We start from the raw sequence: 25,000 nt of genomic DNA, 5'->3' as shown, positions 1-25,000 counted from the left end.
CCTCGGTTCAGTCCGTTGACAGCACGTCGCCCCCGGTATGCCACATCACTCGAATTCCAATTTAATTCGCTGGACAGACGCAGCGGGCGGCATTGGCCAAGCTGCGTTATGATCACCATCTCTGTTGGCAACGGAGATCCGTACTTCCTGGTGTGTTCATCTCTCGTTGGTGGAGGGTAGATTCATGTGGTGTGTGGGGGACGTGAGTGAAAAACCTGTTGTTTGATAGATGATGTATTGCTGTTAAGATGTTTACACTTGATTTATGATTCGGATGGATTTGTTGATAAGAATGTGTGTGGATGTAAGATGTTCACACATGATTAATGTTTCGTATGAATATGTTGATAATGTGTGTGTGTGTGTGTGTTGCAAGGTTCCCACAGGCTGGGACTGAAGCACACCTGACCAACCTTGCATGCACTTGAGCTGTAAAGATGACACACACCTGCACCAAGCCGCCACCCGTCTGTATACCCTCACACATACACGCATGTAGGCCGAGAGACACGTGTGTATATATATATATATATATATATATATATATATATATATATATATATATATATATATATATAAAATATATATATATCTTTCAAACTATTCGCTATTTCTCGCGTTAGCGAGATAGCGTTAAGAACAGAGGACTGAGCCTTTGAGAGAATATCCTCACCTGGCCCCCTTCTCTGTTCCTTCTTTTGGAAAAAAAAAAAAATCCTATCAGTCCACGGGGAAAATGAAACACGACAAGTGTTTCATTTTCCCCGTGGACTGATAGGAATATCTTGATCACGCGCAAAATTGTGATCCTTTCCAATATAATATATATATATATATATATATATATATATATATATATATATATATATATATATATATATATATATATATATATATACACACACACACACACACACACACACACACACACACACACACATACACACACATATACGTACTCTGTCTGTCTCTCTCTCACTTCAATATTTTCGTCTTTTTTCATATCATCCTTTGCTCACTAGTGTTATTCGTGACCTGCGGGACCCTGAGTGTGGTGTGCAGGTGAGGGAGAGGATCCGTAGCGGGTGGTAATGTTAGTCCTACACACGACAACACACCTGCCTCATGTGCTGTATGGACGTACACAGTTTAGTGCCTCAGTCGTCGTGTTTACGAGGGTAGGGAGGGAGGGAGTGAGTGAGTGAGGGAGGGGCTGGTGGTGTGGGTTGGAGCAGACGATGTCACTTTCTTCATCCTTAAAGTGGATGACGGAGGAGTTGTCTGAGAAGACATCAATCATGTCCATCTGTCCGATCGTTTCCTGGGAGTGAACGTATGTGAGGGGAGACAGCATGTCTTGCCCAACGCTCAACATTACAATATTTTACTACATCCGGCACAATTTTCAGCCCCTTTTCGGGTACCGACCTTGAGTGTCAAGCCACATGTGTGAAATATGTGCCATTTTACATAGGTGTTTGGTATGACCATCGGGTATTGCATGATATATTCACTTTGTGCTTACTGCAACTTTATGATTTTAGACTTCGTAACGTACAGAATTTCCCATACTTGTTGTATCAATAAGGAATAATTTGTTGTGTCATTAAGGAATTGTCTTCAAATGTAGGTTTGGCACTATGTTTATCAGGATTTATCTGGGTGTAGATAATGATATACCTCTCACGTCCGCGTTCGAGAGATTATAGACTCTGTGATTTCAATCCTCCCCATTAAGAGTTCCTCTCCTTTTTGAAGTGCAGCGTCGCCTGCCGTGTAAGGAGGAGGTGTCGGTCCAGGCAGGCATTCTGTTCGTGAGAGTCTTATCGTCTTGATGAGCATCACCTTTGATTCTTCCTGTCTCAGTCTTGAAGGCCCGCGAGATGGATCCAACCCGATATATCAGCAGCAAAGGATGGGATGAAGATGTAACTTGTGGTCGCGCCCGCGCCTGGAGAAACACGTAGGGGGTTGCAAGGACATTTTATTGCTAGACTAAGTTGTATTTTTTTTTCTTTTTTTTACCCTGAGGACGCTGGAAATAGCCTGATTTACCACATTTACAAGATCTTGTTCATTAATTTTCCACATTTACTGGTTGAATATTCCCATGTCTCGTAATTCATCGCCTGTAACACTATGGTCACTTGTCCTTAATGTTTTTGTTGTCTTTGCTTGTCACGTCAGTTCTTTGTTTGTCCTCCGGAACCTCTACGATGTAATCAGACTGGTCGAGCAACTGGTGGAGACCAGGTCTTCTCGCCCTGAAACCATGTTCTCCTGGGGTATACACAGTCACTCTGTATACATCTTAGGTTCTCTCAGAGATTCTTATAATGTCTGATGTCAGCGCTGTCGATCGATAGATAATGATTTTTGTCTGACTTTGCTTCCTTCTTCTTTGGCGTGGGGCAACGTGAATCAATTGTCCAAGTTCTCGGAGATGATGCCACAATCCAGACTTATAGTCTAGGGGTTACTGAGAGCTCATGCGAGAGGTGTTCTGCATTTCCTCATACCGCCGGAGTGCCAGGAGTCTACTCCCGGGGGCCAGAGTGTATGGTCATGATGGCTTTGGTCTTCGTGACATCCTGTGGTAAGGTGGTGAGGTGAGGAGCTGTGTCTTAACATCAGGGGAATTACAGCTTTAGGAAGAAGTGTGTTGGCTCGTTTATCTTTCCAATGGTTGTTCAAGTGGTTGATGCGCTGTCCAGTTCACAGAGCCGTGGCTAACAAGTTCTGGGATGAAGAAAGTGTCGTCGCCTGACCACACCTTGTGTGTGAACGTGTAGTGCTGTGTATATTGACTGTAGTCTTGTCGTATTTGGTTTGTCTGAGGCGATGTGAACGCTGGTGGGGTATGAGTTGCCCTTGTATACAGACACGTCTGGAGTCTGTGTTATGTCTTGTCTCTCGTGGAATTTAATGCCGTTCTTCCGCAACATCTGAAGAATTAGATAGCACAAGAGCCAAGTCTCTGATGTTTTTGATGTTTTCCACATAACATTTCTCCTCATTATACTCCCAGTAACTGTGCTATACTGCAGACCGACACATATCTGCAGTGCAATAGCATTTATATGTATAATTTCAATTAACATGTAACCAAAAGACGTCGGACTCAAATCGTATAATTTGAAAATTGCATTTAAGATAAATTTTTTTTCGTTACTGACTTAAATATGAACCTACAGCCATGCAGATGACCAGCTACACAGTCAGTGTGGGTTTGCGGCAGGGGTGCGTGATGTCTCCATGGTTGTTTAATTTGTTTATGGATGGGGATGTTAGGGAGGTGAATGCAAGAGTTTTGGAGAGAGGGGCAAGTGTGCAGTCTGTTGTGGATGAGAGAGCTTGGGAAGTGAGTCAGTTGCTGTTCGCTGATGATACAGCGTTGGTGGCTGATTCGGGTGAGAAACTGCAGAAATTGGTGACTGAGTTTGGTGAAGTGTGTGAAAGAAGGAAGCTGAGAGTAAATGTGAATAAGAGCAAGGTTATTAGGTGCAGTAGGGTTGAGGGTCAAGTCAATTGGGAGGTAAGTTTGATTGGAGAAAAACTGGAGGAAGTGAAGTGTTTCAGATATCTGGGAGTGGATTTAGCAGCGGATGGAACCATGGAAGCGGAAGTAAATCACAGGGTTGGGAAGGGGTGAAGGTTCTTGGAGCGTTGAAGAATGTGTGGAAGGCGAGAACGGTATCTCGGAGAGCAAAAATGGGTATGTTTGAAGGAATGGTGGTTCCAACAATGTTATATGGTTGTGATGCATGGGCTATAGATAGGGTTGTGCGGAGGAGGGTGGATGTGTTGGAAATGAGATGTTTGATGACAATATGTGGTGTGAGGTGGTTTGATCGAGTAAGTAATGAAAGGGTAAGAGAGATGTGTGGTAATAAAAAGAGTGTGGTGGAGAGAGCAAAAGAGGGTGTTTTGAAATGGTTTGGTCACATGAAGAGAATGAGTGAGGAAAGATTGACAAAGAGGATATATTTGTCAGGTGGAGGGAACGAGGAGAAGTGGGAGAAAAGAAAAAGATTTTGAGCGATTGGGGCATGAACATACAGAAAGGTGAAAGGTGTCCAAGGAATAGATTAAATTGGAACGATGTGATATACCGGGGTCGACGTGCTGTCAGTGGACTGAACCAGGTCATGTGAAGCGCCTAGGATAAACCATGGAAAGTTTTGTGGGGCCTGGTTGTAGAAAGGGAGCTGTGGTTTCGGTGCATTATACATGACAGCTAGAGACTGAGTGTGAACGAATGTAGCCTTTGTTGTCTTAGTGCTACTTTGCGCGCGCGCGGGGGGAAGGTGGGTGCCATTTCATGTGTGGCGGGGTGGCGATGGAAATGGATGAAGGCAGCATATGTATATGTATATGTCTGTGTATGTATATGTATGTATACGTTGAAATGTATAGGTATGTATATGTACGTACTGCTGCCAGTACTTAACAAAGTTATCTAAATCTCAACATCACACCGGAGTGCCACGGTCAGTACAACAGAGTGGTTGGTCTGTACAGATTGGTGCTGGACGGCGGGAACCAAGTGTGATGTTGGGACTTAGATAACTTTAACTACTGGCAGTACCTGATGATGAGGTAGATTGTCTCCACGAAACATGTCGTGGAACTCATACTGAAGTGCGATTTCACCTTCATACTATCATCACGGACAAGTGTGATCATCATATCCACACACACACACACACACACACACACACACACACACACACACACACACATTAGGTACTGTGAAATCTGTAATGAGTGGGTTAGCGTGTGGGTCCCACTGGCACCCAGTGGAGACTGAAGGTCGGGACACAAGAGGTGTATGGTGGAACTGGAACCTCAAAACAGCTGAAGAACATGTGGGGGTGTGCGCAGTGCAGAAGGCACTGTCTCTGACGGTGGGTGGGTAGCCAGCCAGGCCAGCTAGCATCCGAAGGGTTGTGGGAGGAAGTGGAACGAGTCTAGTCATAGGAAGAAGTTGGAAACCTCGGGGAAAAAAAAAAAAACGAATAAAAAGAAAATGAACCTGAGCAATCTGAACCCTTTTCGAGGAATTGACCTGCAGTAAAACCTTTGCAAAGAGGAGGTGATCAGGTTGAGTGATGCACCTGCCATGGTTTGAAGAAAATGGAGAGGAAAAGAAAATAGATTCGTGGAACTGATTGATGAGTTCCAAAGTGAATTCACAGTGGAATATTTTATGACCCCAGCAGTAATGAAATGGGTTTGGCTGTTGGGGGCTTTGAAGTTGTTAGAAAAGACGTAATTGAGCCATTTAAGAATATTTATCATTTCAAGGTGCATGGTCCTCATGAACTCAATTCGATTATGCTCAAAAAAAAAATTTCAGAAATTCTTGACAGCCCGCGTGACGCGTTCCAAAAATCTCTTAAAATCTATTTAGTCGAGAGGAAAAATGTGTTCGTTTTTAGGAAGGATGGTGATGTGGGGGTGGGGTAATGGGGGGAATCCCTGGAAACCATGAGCAAGTTGATTGTGGCAGGTGTGGCCTCTGTAGAACGACGGAGGGAGAGACCATCAGAGAACAAGAGGATGATGATTTCCTCGCTGGAGGAGAAGAAAACAAAAGAGTACACGAGGAGGCGGACATCAGGTTGGAGAAGAGAAAACGTTGGTCATGGGAGGAAATCTTATGATACAGACTTCTTTGACGGAATGAGCTTCGCTATAGAGAGGAGTGAAGGACGGGTGGATTGTGTGATCTTGGACTGTAATGACACACACACACACACACACACACACACACACACACACACACGTATGCATAGCTCCAATGACAGGATCTGTACAGACTTATATTTTGTTATGGTTGTACTTGGGTTAGGTTGTAGATATCCAGACTAAGAAAGTGGAAGACTGTACCACCGGGAATTAACCCTCACACGTGACTGTTGTCGTGCACTTCGAGGAGACAGTTGGCTGCGCACAAGACGTGGTATTTACACATTTCATCTGACGTTCGGCATCACTTATTTGAGAAGTGTCGGAACTTCGCTCAGTGTAAATCGTTCCTTCATGATTGTGGCCCAAACTGCTGGACCTTAATAAGAATACGCGTCTCAGCTTCGGTCGCTGTACTTAAGAATTGTAGCGAGAGATTAGAATGCTATCAGTTCTGTGCCCCCGTGGAAGAGAGAAGAGTTAGGGGAGACTTGATGACAAGTTCTTGAACGAAAATCAAAGTGTCAGTAGTGAGCAGTCCTGTGGATGAGGCATATAAAGAGGGAACAAAACCTTACCTGGAATCTTGATAGGAAATAAATAAATAAATACACACACAAATAAAGACACACACACACACACACACACACACACACACACACACACACACACACACACAGTCACACACACACACACACACACACACACACACACACACACACATAGTCACACACACACACACACACACACACACACACACACATACACACACATAGTCACACACATACACACACATAGTCACACACATACACACACACACACACACACACACACACACACACACACACACACACACACACACACACACACACACACACACACACACACATATTCAGACACACACACACACACACACACACACACACACACACACACATATATATTCACACAAATACACACGCATATATATATATATATATATATATATATATATATATATATATATATATATATATATATATATATATATTCATTACCTCATGGGAAGGTAAGCGGAGATTCGTTCCACAGATAAAACTCTCCTAAACTGGTATTTGGCTGAATCATCCAGCAGGAACTTTTATAATTTCATGAGTTTTCTTCTTCTTCCCCCGAGGTTAAGATCATTTTATCCCCAATGTTCAATATCTTTAAGGCTTTTATTTGAATGTTTTATTACGCCTTTTTTTTTCAAAAGACGCGAGACATTATTCTGAGTGAAGGCCCTTGAGCGCCAGCTACAAGCCTTGGGTGTGACGGCCCAACCTTTAAGGGTCATTATGGTATATCCCAACGCTATACCGTCGGTCTCAAAGGGTCGTAACGTTGTGTTCAAGGATCGTACCGTCTTTCTGAAGTGTCGTACCGTCGTGCGCAAGGATCGTATACCATCTTTCTGAAGTGTCGTACCGTCGTGCGCAAGGATCGTATACCATCTTTCTGAAGTGTTGTACCGTTGTGTTCAAGAATCGTACCGTTGTGTTCAAGGATCGTACCCTTGTGTTCAAGGATCGTAGCGTCGTGTTCAAGGATCACACCGTCGTGTTCAAGGATCGCACCGTCGTGTTCAAGGATCGTACCCTTGTGTTCAAGGATCGTAGCGTCGTGTTCAAGGATCACACCGTCGTGTTCAAGGATCGCACCGTCGTGTTCAAGGATCGTACCCTTGTGTTCAAGGATCGCACAGTCGTGTTCAAGGATCGCACCGTCGTGTTCAAGGATCGTACCGTCGTGTTCAAGGATCGTACCGTCGTGTTCAAGGATCGCACCGTCGTGTTCAAGGATCGCACCGTCGTGTTCAAGAAGCTAAGAGTGTGTTGTTTTAAGATATTTTACGACAACTCTCGAGTATTCTACTAACTCATAGTCACCTCTGAGTTAAAACGTTGTCTCGCGTGAGAATAATTTCTCCGTACCAAACATTGACCCTCGTATCACCACCGCCTCACCCGAGTTCAGGTCACTGTGAATCTAAAGGATATATAACGTGGATAGGAATACCTTCCTACCCCCGCCGCCCGGGCTGTTGGGGGTCGGGTCGCTGGCCAACCAAGCTGTTGGAAGCCGCAGCCCGCAAGCTCACATAGCATTTCTCTCTCTCTCTCTCTCTCTCTCTCTCTCTCTCTCTCTCTCTCTCTCTCTCTCTCTCTCTCTCCCCCGCTTTTGTAGGTCCTTATCCAACGTACACTCAGACTTCCCTGTTGTGTGTGTTCTATGGCGTTTCTGACGGTACAAGGCAAGGTGTTGGCGACTGTTGTGGCCCTGATGTGGCTAAGGTCCTCTCTCTCGGTTCTTTGTAAGAAGACACGGATGTCACCGATCGACCTCCCGAACATAGACGCATGAAGGTCACCTTCCTCCTGTAGGAGGAGCTGACGGAGACGGTGCCCTTTCCATGCCCATCTACGTCTTGCGAACCTTGATAAAGGTCAGGTATTCGTACTGATAAAGCCAGAATCATGTCATCGCGTCCAGGGGATGTCTTGAGGAGGGTCTGGGTCATGAGTGTGTGTTGTCAGGTGGCTGGACGTCGTGGCTCAAGACAGCGACACCACGACCACACTGGGTACTGCCTGTCGTTGTAACTTCTTCTGTAATGGCTGTTGCCACAGCTAGTAACTCTTACTTTAGGTATGAATGTAGACGTGTAGCCACACACACACACACACACACACACACACACGCGCGCACATTCTCCCATAAGTACGTGTATAGATGTCTCCTCCGTCACCAAATGCCACGACTTATTCATCCATATTTCTCACTTGGAGGGAACGTATTTTACTTCCACTCCGTCACGCCTCACACTGTCTCGCGTCACACGCACCGTAAATCAGCGCGGCTAGGTTATATTTATGAACGTAAGCGGATTGTAGTTGCGTATTGGTGCGCCCGCGCGCGCGCGCGCGTGTGTGTGTATATGTACGTCCCTGGTGGGATGAGCCAGCCACGTAAGTTGAGGCGTCCCCGCCAAGGGCTTGGTCGTCCTCAGATAACCTGAAGGATGACGAGGTTTTGGGCTGTGGTCGGGGATACCCGTCTGGCGAAGACGACCCCGTTGTGGTTCTAGTACTGGGGCTCCTGCTGCTGCTGCTGCTGTTGCTGTTGCTGGGGGCTTCGTCTCAGGGGCTCCAGGGTAGTTGACCTAGGGCCGCTCCTGAGGGCTAAAATGCCAGCATTATAACCACTCGCAAAGCTGTCCAAGAGAGGGACGTCCCTCACGTGACATTAAGGCTCGTCTGAGGGGTTACCTGAAGGCGGTCGTGACGTCCTCGTAGAGCCGTCATGTGGCTGTTGAAGAGCCATTCTAAGGGCAGCGTGAAGGCCGGTGTCACATTGCTTGAGAGCCGATCCAAGAGCGCTGCAGCTCCGTTCTGGAGGCGTACTTCGGTGATGCTCCTCTGAGGCTGCACTGAAGACGCTATATGTAGAGCTACAGGAAGCCTTCCTCGTTGTAATCCTTCCTTAAGATGAGAGTGACACAGGTAGTCTCACCACAAGTCCGGACTGGGTTGCCAGACTTTCAACAGATGTTCACATTTCATGCCATGAGCTTGCGTACGCGTACCCATGAGTACGCCATGTGTGGTAGTAACGACAGAACGCTTTAAAACCCAACGCGTTCATTCCTCTGGGTTTTTTTTTTTTCCTCGTTTCTCCGCCTTCGCTAAGTCCCTCTGTCTCTTGGATATTCATAGAGATACAAGTTCATGGCGTATACTTGGAACAGATGTTGAACTAAACGTATATGGTAAATTCTGCCACTGAGTCTGGGTGCTTGAGATATCCTGTATATAAGACGCCTCGTGCCATCTACCATTGCCTCACTAGAAAGCTGTCTTCTGCCTTGTCTCTGGCAATAGTGAGGCTTTGACAGTATTTATCTGGATTGTCTTGTAGCCGCTACAGCATTTTGGGAGGGAGATACTCTATACCTTCTCTATGGAATGTCTCTACGACCAGTCTATAAGTTCTTTTAAACTATTTTTTAACATATCAAATGAAACTCTATTCAGACCAGTTTAGGTTAGCTCTAAAGTCACTCTCCGCTCACTCTTAAGTGTGCACTAATAACACCGCTCTGTAGCAACTGTACTCACACTCACTCAGAGCCTAGTGTAAGTCCCGCTCTAAAATAACGCTACATTCACTCTTAAGAGTACTCAGTGAGGTCACTCTGAAGTAAGTCATCTCTCACTCTACCCTGTATTATCGATGACTCTCTCCAGGATGGAATAGTCCCGCAGGACTGGAGACTGGCACACGTTCATTCCTAAATTGAAAAAGAAAAGCTGTGTAATACCTGGCAATTATCGTCCCATTAGCCTCGCATCATTTTTTTTATTTACTCTTTTGGCGTCGATCATCAGAGATATAGTCGTAGCCTACCTGGAACAACACAGCCTGAGTACTACTACCCACCATAGTTTTATGAGGAACAGATCCTGCCTCACAAACCTCCTTGGATTTTGATCATAAAGTCTTTCGTACCCACAAGACAAACCCATACATATTATATTTCTGGACTTCTAAAAAAAAAAAAAAAAGCATTCGCGAAAGTCCCCCACGATTAATGGTTGCAAGAAGTCCGGCCTTACATGAATACAGGAAGCTGGATGGAAGCCTTGTTATGTGACAGTAGACACACAGTGTGTCGTGATGGATGGGGAATCAACACCGTGGTCACCCGTTACGAGTGAGGTCCCGCTGGGGTCCATCCTGGGGCCTACACTTTTCATTACCTATATTAACGCTACTGATGTTGGGCTTAATAACTTAAGTGTCCAAATTTGCAGATGACACAAAGATCGGCGGGGCTGTGTGAACTGAAGAAGATAGGCTAAGATTGGAGAAGGATCTAGATTAAAATCGCTAAATGGTCTAGAAAATGGCAAATACCATTTAATGTCAATAAATGTCAGCTGTTGCAGGTAGGAAACCTCATCAAAAAATTTAAGTTTGAACTGTTGGGCCACTGGATAACGGACGCCCCTTGTGTGAGGATGTAGTGGCCACTGTTGAGCCACTGGATAACGGACGCCCCTTGTGTGAGGATGTAGTGGCCACTATTAGGCCACTGGATAACGGAGGCCCCTTGTGTGAGGATGTAGTGGCCACTGTCTCAAGACACTTCAGATTCTCCCAGCGATGGAAGCCGCCAAGAAAGTAAACAAGGCATCAGGATTCATTTAGCAGAAACTTGTACATTCAAAAGCAAGGATGTGATAGTGTCACTCTACCGAAGTCTAGCTACACCACCTTGAATGCACAGTGCAGTTCCGGGCCCCTTACTTAAGCAAGGATATTCTTATACTGGAAGCAGGGCAGCGAAGAGCACCTAATTGATTGCTTCCTTGCGCAACAAACCATAGGAGGACAAATTGTTGGAATTAAACATGTTCTAAGCAAGAGGTGTGTCCAAGTGCAAGTTAAAAGAATGTTTACACATCATTAAAAGATTCAACTGCGTCGGTATTGAAAATTTGTTTAGAGTAGCGCCAACACTACCAACGAGAGGAGATGGACTGAAGCTTAAAAAGAGGTCGCCGAGTTAATCTGGACTGTACGAAATATTTCTTCCCCAACGAAAACATTGACGGGTGAAATAAGCCCTCAGAACATGGTCCTCCCAGCAACTCTCTTAACATCTTCAAAATTAGGCTTGATCATCAGTTGTCACTCCCCGGTATGGAATAATGCCTTTAATGAATCATGATAACACTGTGGTATATCATGCTACCTTCTCAACCACCGATCTCTACCCCGTCCACGTTAAGTGAACTTAATAACAATGATTGCCCCGTGTCGCCTGCTTGAAGGGAGCGCGTGTGAATGATTGTATATCATCGTTCCGCATCAAGAGTAACAGAGATGGTAAGACGCGAGACCGGAGGTCACGTTTATTCTTAGTGTTGTCTTTATGACAAAAAAAAAGTGATGGGTTATTCTTCTAGCTTCCATTTTTCGACACAAAGTCCACTTGCTTCCTTGTCTGGTCACGGCGTCTATACACGTTCATTCTAGCTCATGACTTCCCTATAATAAATAATTCCCTCAGGCATGTTAATCCTGCAAGGTATTTTTTTTTTTCTACCTGTTTTCCGTCCGGCGTGTTGCCGGAGGGAGAGAGTGGAGGGTGGCGAGAGAGAGCCTTTGCTTTGCTATCCTATTTTTTCTACTGTTTTGTAAGAGCATTTTTTTTTTCTAAAGACCAGACTACCTTGCTTGGACCTTGGGGGGGTCTGTGTGGAACTCTGTGGAACTCTACGTTCACTCAGGGGGGTCTGTGTGGTTTGTATGTAACTCTAGGTTCACTCTAACAGTCCTGTTAAGTCCCCTTTTACCTAACCTTAACCCTCAACTGTGGGGCCACTCTGAAAGTCCCCGGTACAATGGTTGCCGGTTTCAGACCACTGTGGATCTACCGTCGACCAACCCTGTAGTGTTGCAGTAGCCTGGGAATGTTGAGTGTACGACACAGCAGCTACTCTAGCTGGCCTGTGTGACCCACCAACCCGAGGCCACTTGTTATTATAAAGCTAACCTAGCGTGGTTATAGGACCCAGCTGGCCTGAATCATAGCTTCTATAAAGCTAACCTAGCGTGGGTATAGGACCCAAGTGGCCTGAATCATAGCTTCTATAAAGCTAACCTAGCGTGGGTATAGGACCCAAGTGGCCTGAATCATAGTTTCTATAAAGCTAACCTAGCGTGGGTATAGGACCCAAGTGGCCTGAATCATAGCTTCTATAAAGCTAACCTAGCGTGGGTATAGGACCCAAGTGGCCTGAATCATAGCTTCTATAAAGCTAACCTAGCGTGGGTATAGGACCCAAGTGGCCTGAATCATAGCTTCTATAAAGCTAACCTAGCGTGGGTATAGGACCCAAGTGGCCTGAATCATAGTTTCTATAAAGCTAACCTAGCGTGGGTATAGGACCCCCTTGTCCTGGGCCATTGAAGGGTGGCATGTGGCGTCTGATCCATCTAGTGGATGTTGGAGCGAGCAGGAAGGCTCGTAATAGTATCAGTCAAGGATCTTAAAAGGACTGGAAGGGATGGGGGGGAGGTAATGGTGTGTGTGTGGCTGGGATCAGGCAGGGATAATCCCCCACGTTTTAGTCGCTGGTAAAGTCACCCTCTGATATTTTGTTCGCTGATAAAGTACGTAAAGTGTGTCTCTCACGTTTTTGTTCGCTGATAAAGTCAGTCTCTCGTGATTCCTTCGCTGGTAAAGTCAAGCTATCCCCTCCCCGACCCTAATGTTTTGTTGGCTGGAAGTATCATCACCTAATGGTTTTTGTTCGCTGGCGACGTCAACCCCATGAAGGTTTTCCCGCTGATATAGTCGTTATTTGATGTATTCTTCGCTGCTGTAGTCGTCCACTGGTGTTTTCTTCACCTGTAGAGTCGTTATTTGATGTTTTATTCGTTGGTAAAGTTGTTCCCTAATTATTTTTTTTCACTAATTAAGTCGTCCCTTAATATCTTGTTCGCTGGTAGAGTCGCCCCCAAAAGTTTAGTTCGTTGGTAAAGTCGTCCCCAGATGTCTTGTTCGCTGGTAAAATCGTCCCTCTAATGTCCTGTTCGCTGGTAAAGTCGTCCCCTAAAGTTTAGTTCGTTGGTAAAGTCGTCCTCTAATGTCCTGTTCGCTGGTAAAGTCGTCCCCTAAAGTTTACTTCGTTGGTAAAGTCGTCCTCTAAAGTTTAGTTCGTCGGTAGTCGTTCCCTTAAGTTTAGTTCGTTGGTAAAGTCGTCCTCTAAAGTTTAGTTCGTCGGTAAAGTCGTCCTCTAAAGTTTAGTTCGTCGGTAAAGTCGTCCTCTAAAGTTTAGTTCGTTGGTAAAGTCGTCCTCTAAAGTTTAGTTCGTCGGTAAAGTCGTCCTCTAAAGTTTAGTTCGTCGGTAAAGTCGTCCTCTAAAGTTTAGTTCGTCGGTAAAGTCGTCCTCTAAAGTTTAGTTCGTCGGTAAAGTCGTCCTCTAAAGTTTAGTTCGTCGGTAAAGTCGTCCTCTAAAGTTTAGTTCGTCGGTAAAGTCGTCCTCTAAAGTTTAGTTCGTTGGTAAAGTCGTTCTCCCTAATGTCTTGTTGGCTGGTAAAGTCATCCTTGCCTTATGTGGTACTGAGTTGGCCCCTCGCCCATCATGCCAGAGGCAATTTCAAGGTGTGATACTAACTTATTATCATATCTCTGACGATAAGTTACTCCTGAAATGTTCCTCACCTTATCTAGGAAGGTAATTTCCCCTCCTGCGTTTCTAAGGGGAGGTGGGGAAGGGTGTGTGGGGGGGGAGTGTATCTTTGCGACACTCTCGCTGTTTGGTTACGACAGTGTAGTACGGCAGTGTATACAGTGTATCTGGAACGCTAGGGCGGTGTGAAGGTGGTGTGAGTGTGTGTGAGAAAGTGCGTTTGTGTGAGTGTGTGTGAGACAGTGCGTTTGTGTGAGTGTGTTCCCACCTACGTGTTTTGAGAGAGTAATTGGGTGTTTGCGAGTGTGAGAAATTATATGTTTATTTTTTTTTTTATGTAATTACGCATTTGCACTGCATTTCATTACAAATGGGTCATTTACCTACACACATAAACATATTTCCTTAAACACACTTTCACAAACACGTACGTTGTTTCGCCCTGTGTGTGTGTGTGTGTGTGTGTAGCGTCATGCAGGCACATCAGCTGGTCGTATATCGTGGGTGTACGCGATACTGGGAAGTGGCGTCTGTCCCCTCACACTGAATATATTGTCTGGCTACACGCGGCCACATTCCTGTACAGGTGCGCACCTCGACCCCTCCTGTGGAACACAGCTCCACGTACAGGGAGGCGGACGAGCCCACCAGCTGTTAACCACTGTAGGTAAACTGACAGGTAGAGGAGGCCCGGGCGCACGGGTATACACACAGGGACACCTACGGTTCCACGGTTCGTTCAAGTATACAGGTAAACCTTACAGGCAGCTTGGCGCATGGTTGATGTGCACAGGTAAACCCACAGCCACACGGTCACTAGGACTGTATAGTATACAGGTAAACCAACACATATGGCGAGCCACACGGTCGCAAGGATGGTGTAGTATACAGGTAAACCAACACATATGGCGGGGCGGCAGACGGGTCGTAAGGTATACTGAGCGACAGGTTGTTGTCACACCGGCGAGAAATACCGACTGGTGTTTGGACGAAGGTGTTGACGGTCTCCTGCTACTGATCCCACATGATGATGGACACACCAGACCTCACACCAGACCGAGGGAAAAAGAGGGGTCAGTTTATGCTTGGAGGCCCGGGTGTTCTGACAGCCAGGGACGGTTGCAGACTTGAGGGGGTCGAGCTAGCAACGCTGACGGTGTTCTGCGCTCGAATTACTTTTGAGGGAGGTCTTCCGAGAGTTCCGCTGCAGAGGCTTGTGGTGTGGGTGCCACTGGGAGGCGAGATGGCCTGTGTAAGATTATCGTAAGACGGACTAATGTCTTACCTGGGACGGTTCGGGTTGCTTGATGAGAGAGCATACTGAGTGTGTAGTGAGGGTGTATATTGAGTGTGTAGAGGGGTGTGATGAGGGTGTATACTGAGTGTGTGTTGATGGTGTGATGGGAGTAGGTATTGTGTGTGTCGAGAGTTTACACTAAGTGTGAAAGTGTAGAGTGAGTGTGGAGAAGTGTGATGAGAGTGTATAAGGAGGGTGTGGAGAGGGTGTGATGAGAGTGTACAAGGAAGGTGTAGAGAGGAGCTTGTTCACAGGTTGGTGGTGTTGGGTAGCGAGTGTATGACCCACACACACACACACACACACACACACACACACCTGGTAGGAGGAGGGGTGGGTCGGTCACCAGGACCCAGTGAACGCCCGCTCAGCCTCGTCCTGCCACCTATTGTTTCTGTCACTTCTGTAGACACAAACCCAAGCAGACACACGCACACGGATTATCTACTTGATCCAGTCCACACTACACACACACACACACACACACACACACACACACACACACACACACACACACACCATTCTAGGTCAGGTGCCTTTTCTTTGACCTTCCCCAAGGGGAAGATGAACACTGTGGCCGGGCGTAGGCCGACTGCCACGCCCAGGATTCGAATCATGCGGGTACAATCCTAGATTGGCCCATACTAACCCCTTGGTTAGTGACGCTAACCACTACACCACGGAGGCCCACGTGTCTGTGTGTGTGTGTGTGTGTGTGTGTGTGCTCGCGCGCGCATTTCTGATGTAAACCTAACCTATGATTTAGGGAGTCATGTTTACCTTCCTTTCCAACACCTCCGCCCTCCTCTGCACAGCCCTATCTTTAGCCCATACCTCACATCCCTACAGTATTGTTGGAACTGCTATTCCTTCAAACACCCAGTTTTGCTCTTCGAGATAATGTTCTCTCGCCCACCCTATGACTCACTTCCGCTTCTGTGGTACTATTTGCTCCCATCTCCACTCCCAGCTATCTAAATCACTTCCTTTAATCACATTCCCAACCATCCTGTCCCTCAACCCTGTTGAACCTAAGACCCTTGCTTTTATTCACATCTACTGTCAACTTCCTCCCTTCAAACACTCTTCCCAACTCAGTCGCCAACTTCTGCAGCTTCGTACTCGAACTTGCCACCACTACTGTATCATCAGCAAACAACAATTGACTCTTTTCCCAGGTCCATTCATCCCGCACAGACCCTATTCGCCCCTTTATCCAAGTCGCTCTCATTTACTTCCTTCACCGCCCCATTCATAAACACGAGTGAACAGCCATGGGGACATCACACACCCCTGCCATAGACCGACCTTCACTTGGAACCAGTCTTTCTCTTCTCTTCCTACTCGTATACATGCCTTACACTCTTAATGCAAACTTCTCTCAGTTTGTAGCAGCTTTCTTCCCTCATCATATGTTCTTAGGATCTTAGGATCTTCCACAAGACATCTCTGTCAACCCCTAACATATGCTTCCTCCAAATTCATCCATACATATCCATCCGTTTCTCTTAAGTATTGTTCGCACACGTTCTTTAAAGCAAACATTTGATCCGCACATCCTCTACCACTCTTTTTCCCCAATCTGATGTTCTGTACATATTTTCACCGTTTCAGTCACTACCCTCCCATACAGTTTTCCAGGAATACTCAACAACCTCATGCCTCTGTATTTTGAACACTCGCCTTTATGCAGTGGCACTAAATATGCATTCTGCTAGTCCTCACGCACCTCTCCATGATCCATACGTACACTGAAAATTCTTACCAACCAATCACCAACACAGTCACCCCCTTCCGTAATAAATTCAACAGCAGTACCACCCACTCTATCCGCCTTGCCACATTTTATCTTACGTAAGGCTTTCAACACCTCTGTTCACCAAACCACTCTCCACGACTCTCACTTCGCATGCCACCAAAACACCCTACATCTGCCACTCTATCATCAAACACATTCAATAGTCCTTTAAAATACACAGTCCATCTCCTCCTCACTTCATAACTTCCCCTTTGCCCCCTTCACCGATGTTTCCATTTGTTCTCTTGTTTTTCGCACATATATAGCTCCTTCCGAAACATTCTTTCATTCCCCCTAAAGTTTACAAATACTTGCTCTTTTTAACTCTCATTAGCTCTCTTTTTCAACCCCTGCACCTTCCTCTTGACCTTCTGCCAGTTTTTCTTATACATCCCCCAGTCATTTGCGCTCCTACCCTGTAAGTACCGTCCAAACGCCTATCTTTTTTCCTTCACTAACAACCTTACTTCTTCAACCCCCTACTCACTGCCCTTTCTAATCAGCCCACCTCCTACCTTTCGCATGCCATCTGCATTTCTTGTTCAAGTCATCACTGCTTTCCTAAATACCTCTCATTCTCCCCTTACTTCATGTACTCTCACCTTTTACCTTTCTACGCTCAATCTCTCCTGGTATTTCTTCACACAAGTCTCTCCTCCAAACTCACTTACTCTCACCACTCTCTTCTCCCCGACATTGTTTCCTCTTTTCCGTGATAATGTTATTAGGTATTAATAGCACTTTACTAGTCCAAATAATTTAGTTTATTGAAGTATAAAACTTTATTTGAACTCCTGAGGTCCGATTACCCCTTCATATATATTCATATACCTCGCAAACGCGGGAGACAGCGACAAATATATAAATATATATAAAATATAAATATATATATATGTGTGTGTGTGTGTGTGTGTGTGTGTGTGTGTGTGATCTCCATACGCCTGATAGACCTAACGTCTGTTACGTCACCAGCTTCCAGTCAACATTCTACATTAGTTCGTCTCTCTCTCTCTCTCTCTCTCTCTCTCTCTCTCTCTCTCTCTCTCTCTCTCTCTCTCTCTCTCTCTCTCTCTCAACATCCACTTCGTGTTTCCCCTCACCTTTCAAGCCACTTCTTGTTCCCCCTCAGTCCAGCACATCCTGCTGGACTGAGGGGTCCTTCAGAGGTCCAGGTTAAATATACTTTCATACCATAACGTGTCATCCATTTTCTCGTCTCCTGACCACATCGCCATATCTTGTTGTTATCAGGTATTTCCATTGTAGATGGAATACTTCAATCATCTCTTGTAGGTTTTTGTATTGTCCTCCGACCTCCCATTTCGGCCTCCTGGTTCTGTAAACTTGTCTCGGTTGTGAGTGACCCATGTACCTCTGATCAGTGTTACATTTCCCATCATGTCACAACAGATAGTAGAGTAAGGCATAATGAACTTGCATTAGCTTCATTAATTCTCTTACTTCCATCTACTGTATAGAGAGTCATCATTCAGTATTACTCCCAAGAATTTGAAATTACTCACTTGCTACACATTTTCTTTCCATCTTCTAATATTATTAATCAATTAAGTTGTACTTTTTTTTTTTGCTGATTTTCGTACCATTTCTAGTCAGATTATGATCTGACTTCCTATATCGTATTCAGTTACAATAGATACGTCATCCGCATATGCAAATGCTGTTTCTGTATCTCTTCTTAGACATTCCTCTCTCTCTCTCTCTCTCTCTCTCTCTCTCTCTCTCTCTCTCTCTCTCTCTCTCTCTCTCTCTCTATATATATATATATATATATATATATATATGATGAATAAAAGAGGGGACAGTACCGCTCCTTGTCTGACTCCGGGTTAGACTTTGAACCACTGCTCTCTCTACGTGTTCTTGACTCTGCCATTAACAGTAAAAAAGAGATGTCTGGCAGTCATTCATTTACAAAAAAAATGACAGAATTAATGATATTAATTGAAATAAACTCTGGGGACGTAGGATGACTGTCACTAAGGAATAGATATTGAAATGATAATAGTACAAAAAGCATATATATATATATATATATATATATATATATATATATATATATATATATATATATATATATATATATATATATGTATTACATAATCGCTGTTTCCTGCGTTAGCGAAGTAGCGCCAGGAACAGACGAAGAGACGCCGCATCCGCTAACATCCATTCTCCAGCTGTAATGTGTAATGTACCGAAACCACAGCTCCCTATCCACATCCAGGCCCCACAGACCTTTCCATGGTTTACACCAGACGCTTCACATGCCTTGGTTCAGGCCGGCCACAGCACGTCGATCCCGGTATACCACATCGTTCCAATTCACTCTGTTCCTCGCACGCCTCTCACTCTCCTGTATGCTCAGGCCTCGATCGCTCAAAATCTTTTTCACTCCATCCTTCTACCTCCAATTTGGTCTCCCACTTCTCCGTGTTCCCTCCACCTCTGACACATATATCCTCTTTGCCAATCTTTCCTCACTCATTGTCTGTATATCTCTTAACAATATATATATATATATATATATATATATATATATATATATATATATATATATATATATATATATATATATATATATATATATATATATCCCTAGGGATAGGGGAGAAAGAATACATCCCACGTATTCCCTGCGTGTCGTAGAAGGCGACTAAAAGGGGAGGGAGCGGGGGGCTGGAAATCCTCCCCTCTCGCTTTTTTTTTTTTTTTTAATTTTCCAAAAGAGGGAACAGAGAAGGGGGCCAGGTGAGGATATTCCCTCAAAAGCCCAGTCCTCTGTTCTCAGCGCTACCTCGCTAATGCGGGAAATGGCGAATAGTATGAAAGAAAGATATATATATATATATATATATATATATATATATATATATATATATATATATATATATATATATATGAGAGAGAGAGAGAGAGAGAGAGAGAGAGAGAGAGAGAGAGAGAGAGAGAGAGCTAATTGTGTTAGTAACTTGTTAGTTGTTTGAAATATTCAGGAATTCCCAAACTAAATAGTTGAGCGTTGAATATTGACTTGATGGCGTGGTTCAACATTACCTTGTTTTAGTGGAAGGGAGTTGTCAGTCGGTCTCTCTCTCTCTCTCTCTCTCTCTCTCTCTCTCTCTCTCTCTCTCTCTCTCACCCAGGGTAGTACTGACAAGCATCGACGATAACGACCCAATTTGCTCCATTGGTCCAGGAGATGTATTACCCGCGCGGGAGAGACTTGTCCTGGCTCCCTCTTTCCTAGCTTTCCAAATATTCGCCTGAAATCAATATCCATCAAGTCTTGCATGGTTATAATTGCCTCGCAGAATTACATTATGACCTTTAACTGCGATAAGTATAGGCGGCAAGATTGTTTTTCCATATATTTGGCGTGGTTAAGATTATTTTTGATTTTATTTGGCGTGGTCAAGATTATTTTTTATTCTATTTGGCGTGGTTAAGATTATTTTACATTATATCTGGCGTGGTTAAGATTATTTTTATTTCATTTGGCGTGGTTATTATTTTTGATTTTATTTGGCGTGGTCAAGATTATTTTTTATTCATTTGGCGCGGTTAAGATTATTTTACATTATATCTGGCGTGGTTAAGATTATTTTTGACTTTATTTGGCGTGGTTAAGATTATTTTTTATTTTATTTGGCGTGGTTAAGAGTATTTTTTATTCTATTTAGCATGTGAAGATTATTCTTATTTCATTTGGGGTGGTTTAGATTATTAGCAATTTCATTTGACGTGGTTGATCATTTTTTATTTCATTTGGCGTGGCTAAGATTATTTTTATTTTGTTTGACGTGGTTAAGATTATTTTTTTCTATTTGGCGTAATTAAGATTATTTTAATCATATTTGACTTGGTTAAGATAATTTTTATTCTGTTTGGTGTGGTTGAGATCATTTTTTTTTCTATTTGGCGTAATTAAGATTATTTCAATCATATTTGGCGTGGTTAAGATCATTTTTATTCTGTTTGGCGTGGTTAAGCTTACTTTTTTCTATTTGGCGTAGATAAGCCCATTTTTTAAATCTATTTGGCGTGGTTGAGATTATTTTTTTCTATTTGGCGTGGTTAAGATTATTTTAATCATATTTGGCGTGGTTTAAGATTATTTTGATCATATTTGGCGTGGTTGAGGTTATTTTAATCATATTTAGCGTGGTGAAAAATATTCTTTTTTATTTGGCGTGGTTAGATTATTTCTTTCTGTTTAGCGTGGTTAATATTGTTTTATTCTATTTGGCGTAGTTAAGATTATTTTTTTTCTATTTAGCGTGGTTAATATTATGTTTTACTCTATTTAGCGTAAAGATTATTTTTTTTTATTCTATTTGTCGCGGTTCAAGATTACTTTTGATTATATTTGGCGTGGTTAAGATTTATTTATTTTTTTTTTTTTTTTTTGGTTCCGTGAAAGATGATATCTTGACGTTAGACTTAATTTAGGACCAATAGGCAGCTGGATGTGGGCAGCCGATCGATCGAAATTCTCCAGATGTCTATCAGACCAAGTCGATCGGTAACAGAAGTCATGATGCATGCGGTCATGGACTAAGAACAATGTCATGAAAACCAGAACTTGTAAAAGTTCGACAAAAGTTCCTCAAGTTTCATCGGAGAGTTTTTTTGTGTGCGCGAAAGAATATCGCCATGAATATCGTACGTTATGAATATCGTACGTTATGAATATCGTACGCTAAGAATATCTAACCCGGTATTTCCCAACTTGTCCGAAATAACTTTGTATTGTGTAGTTACGACGCCGGAGCGTAGTGGTAAAAGGTGGGTAAGAAGGAGTTTCTGACTGGGTGCACGTGACCCGCCATGCACAGGTCTGTTGAGCAGGTCGGAAGGTGAACAACACACACACACACACACACGCACACACACACACACACACACACACACACACACACACACACACACACACACACTTTCTACTTTCTCATATCGTGAAAACTATGCACGTGTGTCGTCTATAAATGATAACTAAATACTTTTCAAGTTTCTACATTGTATGACGAGTGGAATGCTGGTTATTATAACTCCATTATATGATGAGTGGTATGCTGGTTATTATAACTCCATTATATGATGAGTGGTATGCTGGTTATTATAACTCCATTATATGATGAGTGGTATGATGGTTATTATAACTCCATTATATTATGAGTTGTATGCTGGTTATTATAACTCCATTATATGATGAGTGGTATGCTGGTTATTATAACTCCATTATATGATGAGTGGTATGCTGGTTATTATAACTCCATTATATGATGAGTGGTATGCTGGTTATTATAACTCCATTATATGATGAGTGGTATGCTGGTTATTATAACTCCATTATATGATGAGTGGTATGCTGGTTATTATAACTCCATTATATGATGAGTGGTATGCTGGTTATTATAACTCCATTATATTATGAGTGGTATGCTGGTTATTATAACTCCATTATATGATGAGTGGTATGCTGGTTATTATAACTCCATTATATGATGAGTGGTATGCTGGTTATTATAACTCCATTATATTATGAGTGGTATGCTGGTTATTATACATATTGGCAGGTATAATGCTATGCTCAAAATGAATCGCTTTTTTGAATAAGTACTTCGTGTGAGACGCATACCGCATGATGATCATGTTGTATATGATGTATTTAATGGCGATTTTAATACGTCATCGAGGTGGTTAACATATAGAATGATTAACAGATTAATGTGATTGAAAGCGCTGTTAGCACGTGTATAGATGGTACGGATCAATATTTCCCGTCAGGTCCACAGAAGATTAATATCATTTGCGCCTCCTTAGATTAATGATTAGTTGGCAGATTTTACTCTTTGGATCACAGCCCTCTTGTCTCGCCACATTACTCTGATGGTTTCTGACCTTTTCAACTATCATAGATTGGCGGGAAATAGTGATTCGTTAACGCTCTTTGAATTTATTTGTACTCAACACAGCACATGTTATTTGTCGATTATGTGTAACGCTTGTTTTATGCTGGTCATACTCTTTAACACATGTTTTATGCTCATTATACTCTATGTAACGTGGGTTATATTTTTAATATACTCTGTGAAACAAAATGTTTTCTAAAAATTATACTATGTCTAACGTATATAACTTGTTTATAAATAATTTACATAACATATTTGCTTGTAAAGGATTTTTCTTATTAAATATTCGCTTAGATTAAAGATTTGATTTTTTTTGATATGTACTAGAAACGTCCAACATGTCCACTAGGTAGGGACACACCACTAAACTCATCTTCACTACACTCATCTTCACTATACAACCTTGTGGATCGGACAGGAACTCTGTATGTATAGATACAAAAAGATTTCACACAGCATTGACTAACCATCGGGTTTCTACAATGCTGTTTGTGGTGGCAGAGGGGATCCAGGAGCTCACAGATCGCTGTGGTGGGACTAGCAAGACACACACAAGTTGGAGAGAGAAAAACCTGCAACCTGTTCGTGTGACTGACTAGACGCAGTATACGATGTTATTTGTGAACTTGAATCGAAATGTTGATCAAATCTTTTCCTAAACGTATTTGTGGTACTGTTTTCAACCATTCTGTTGATGAATAGATCGTGGGAGTAGAGTGTTTTGGGTAGTGTAGATGGACAGAGTAAAATTCATAACATATAGAGGGGGAAAAGAAAGACATTTCTGGTTTATAATTGATTACACAGACTACAGATCAATCTGACTTATCGAACATATATTAGTTATACAGTACGCAGGTACACACAGAATGAAGGTAATGTAAATTCTTACAGCAGATATCAGTTCATACAGTAAATATCTTCGCACATTATACAGACCCATGGAATATATATATATATATATATATATATATATATATATATATATATATATATATATATATATATATCGTAGCTCTTGTAAGTTCTTGCATAGTGATCATGGAAGCAATTGATCAGAACCTCTCATTAATGTGATCCTAGCTAGACCCTGCCATCACAACCCTCCTTGCTTAGATAAGCAGAGTGTAAATGAATAGAACAAAAACTCTCTTACATGTGAATAGAATATTAGGCAGTTAACCCTAACCCTTAACCGTGAGGGTACGACTGTCTGGTATGATGGGGGAGTAACCTTTGACCTGAAATCAGGTCCATCACAACCCACGGGTCGTCCCGTCGTGTCGTAGTGACGAGGGTCAAACTGGTGTGTTAACTTGTCATGCGTAAAGCGACGACGAGTCGTGGATATATGCACACAGATACCTCGCATGTCCCATGCGGATAAATTACTTGTAGAAAGATTTAGTATCTATAAAAATCTTGAGCTGCCATGCACATTCTGGCGGGTCACCTTGACCACCTAACACCCCCCTAGCGAGGCGAGTCGAGGTCACCACGGGTCACGGGGAATCAACACAGCATGTCTGGTACAAGTTGGCTTTACGTGGGCGAGAAAATTAAAGATCAGGACGGTGGATATGGTCGATATTTGGTCGAGTCAGTGAAGAGGACGTGGAAGGCGGGCGGGCGGGGATGGGTGTGTGGGGGATGGTAGATCAGATCCAGTGGATAACTGGTTACCAATAAATATCACATTTTATTATACCTGCAATCAGATCATATGATGGGTTGGCCCACTCACAGTGCCTACCGACTCCTCCAGTGGCTGCCTCGCCGGTAGTGGGTGGTTGTGCCTAATTAGCCACTGTTTAGATGAGTTGATTCCATGTAAGTGGGTGATGTAGTGGTGGCGGCGCCCTGTGACTGGCGAGGAGTGGCCACCTCCCTGGCGGAGGAGTACCACTTGACCCTAACCAGGTGGACATGACTTCCTGAGAACGATGGTCTCGCACGAGAACACCTGACCTCGCCACACACCATCTCTCCCACCCCACCCGAGGACGGGGGAGGGGAAGACCTGCCTGATGGAGACGACACACGTGGTGGCCACAAG

The 25,000-nt window shown here is 43.5% G+C and overlaps 1 protein-coding gene and 1 long non-coding RNA gene across 3 annotated transcripts in view; one reads left to right on the top strand and one right to left on the bottom strand.

Moving 5' to 3' along the window:
- LOC139756410 (uncharacterized) overlaps window positions 1–25,000 on the top strand; it is a 225,148-nt gene that overhangs the window by 130,881 nt on the left and 69,267 nt on the right. The gene's annotated exons all lie outside the window — the stretch shown is intronic.
- Window positions 1–25,000, bottom strand: part of LOC139756400 (protein Wnt-4-like) — a 652,581-nt gene that overhangs the window by 626,697 nt on the left and 884 nt on the right. The gene's annotated exons all lie outside the window — the stretch shown is intronic.

The sequence above is a fragment of the Panulirus ornatus genome, chromosome 2 (assembly GCF_036320965.1).
Source record: "Panulirus ornatus isolate Po-2019 chromosome 2, ASM3632096v1, whole genome shotgun sequence".
NCBI lineage: Eukaryota > Metazoa > Arthropoda > Malacostraca > Decapoda > Palinuridae > Panulirus > Panulirus ornatus.
This window is presented reverse-complemented; position numbering and strand designations above follow the sequence as displayed.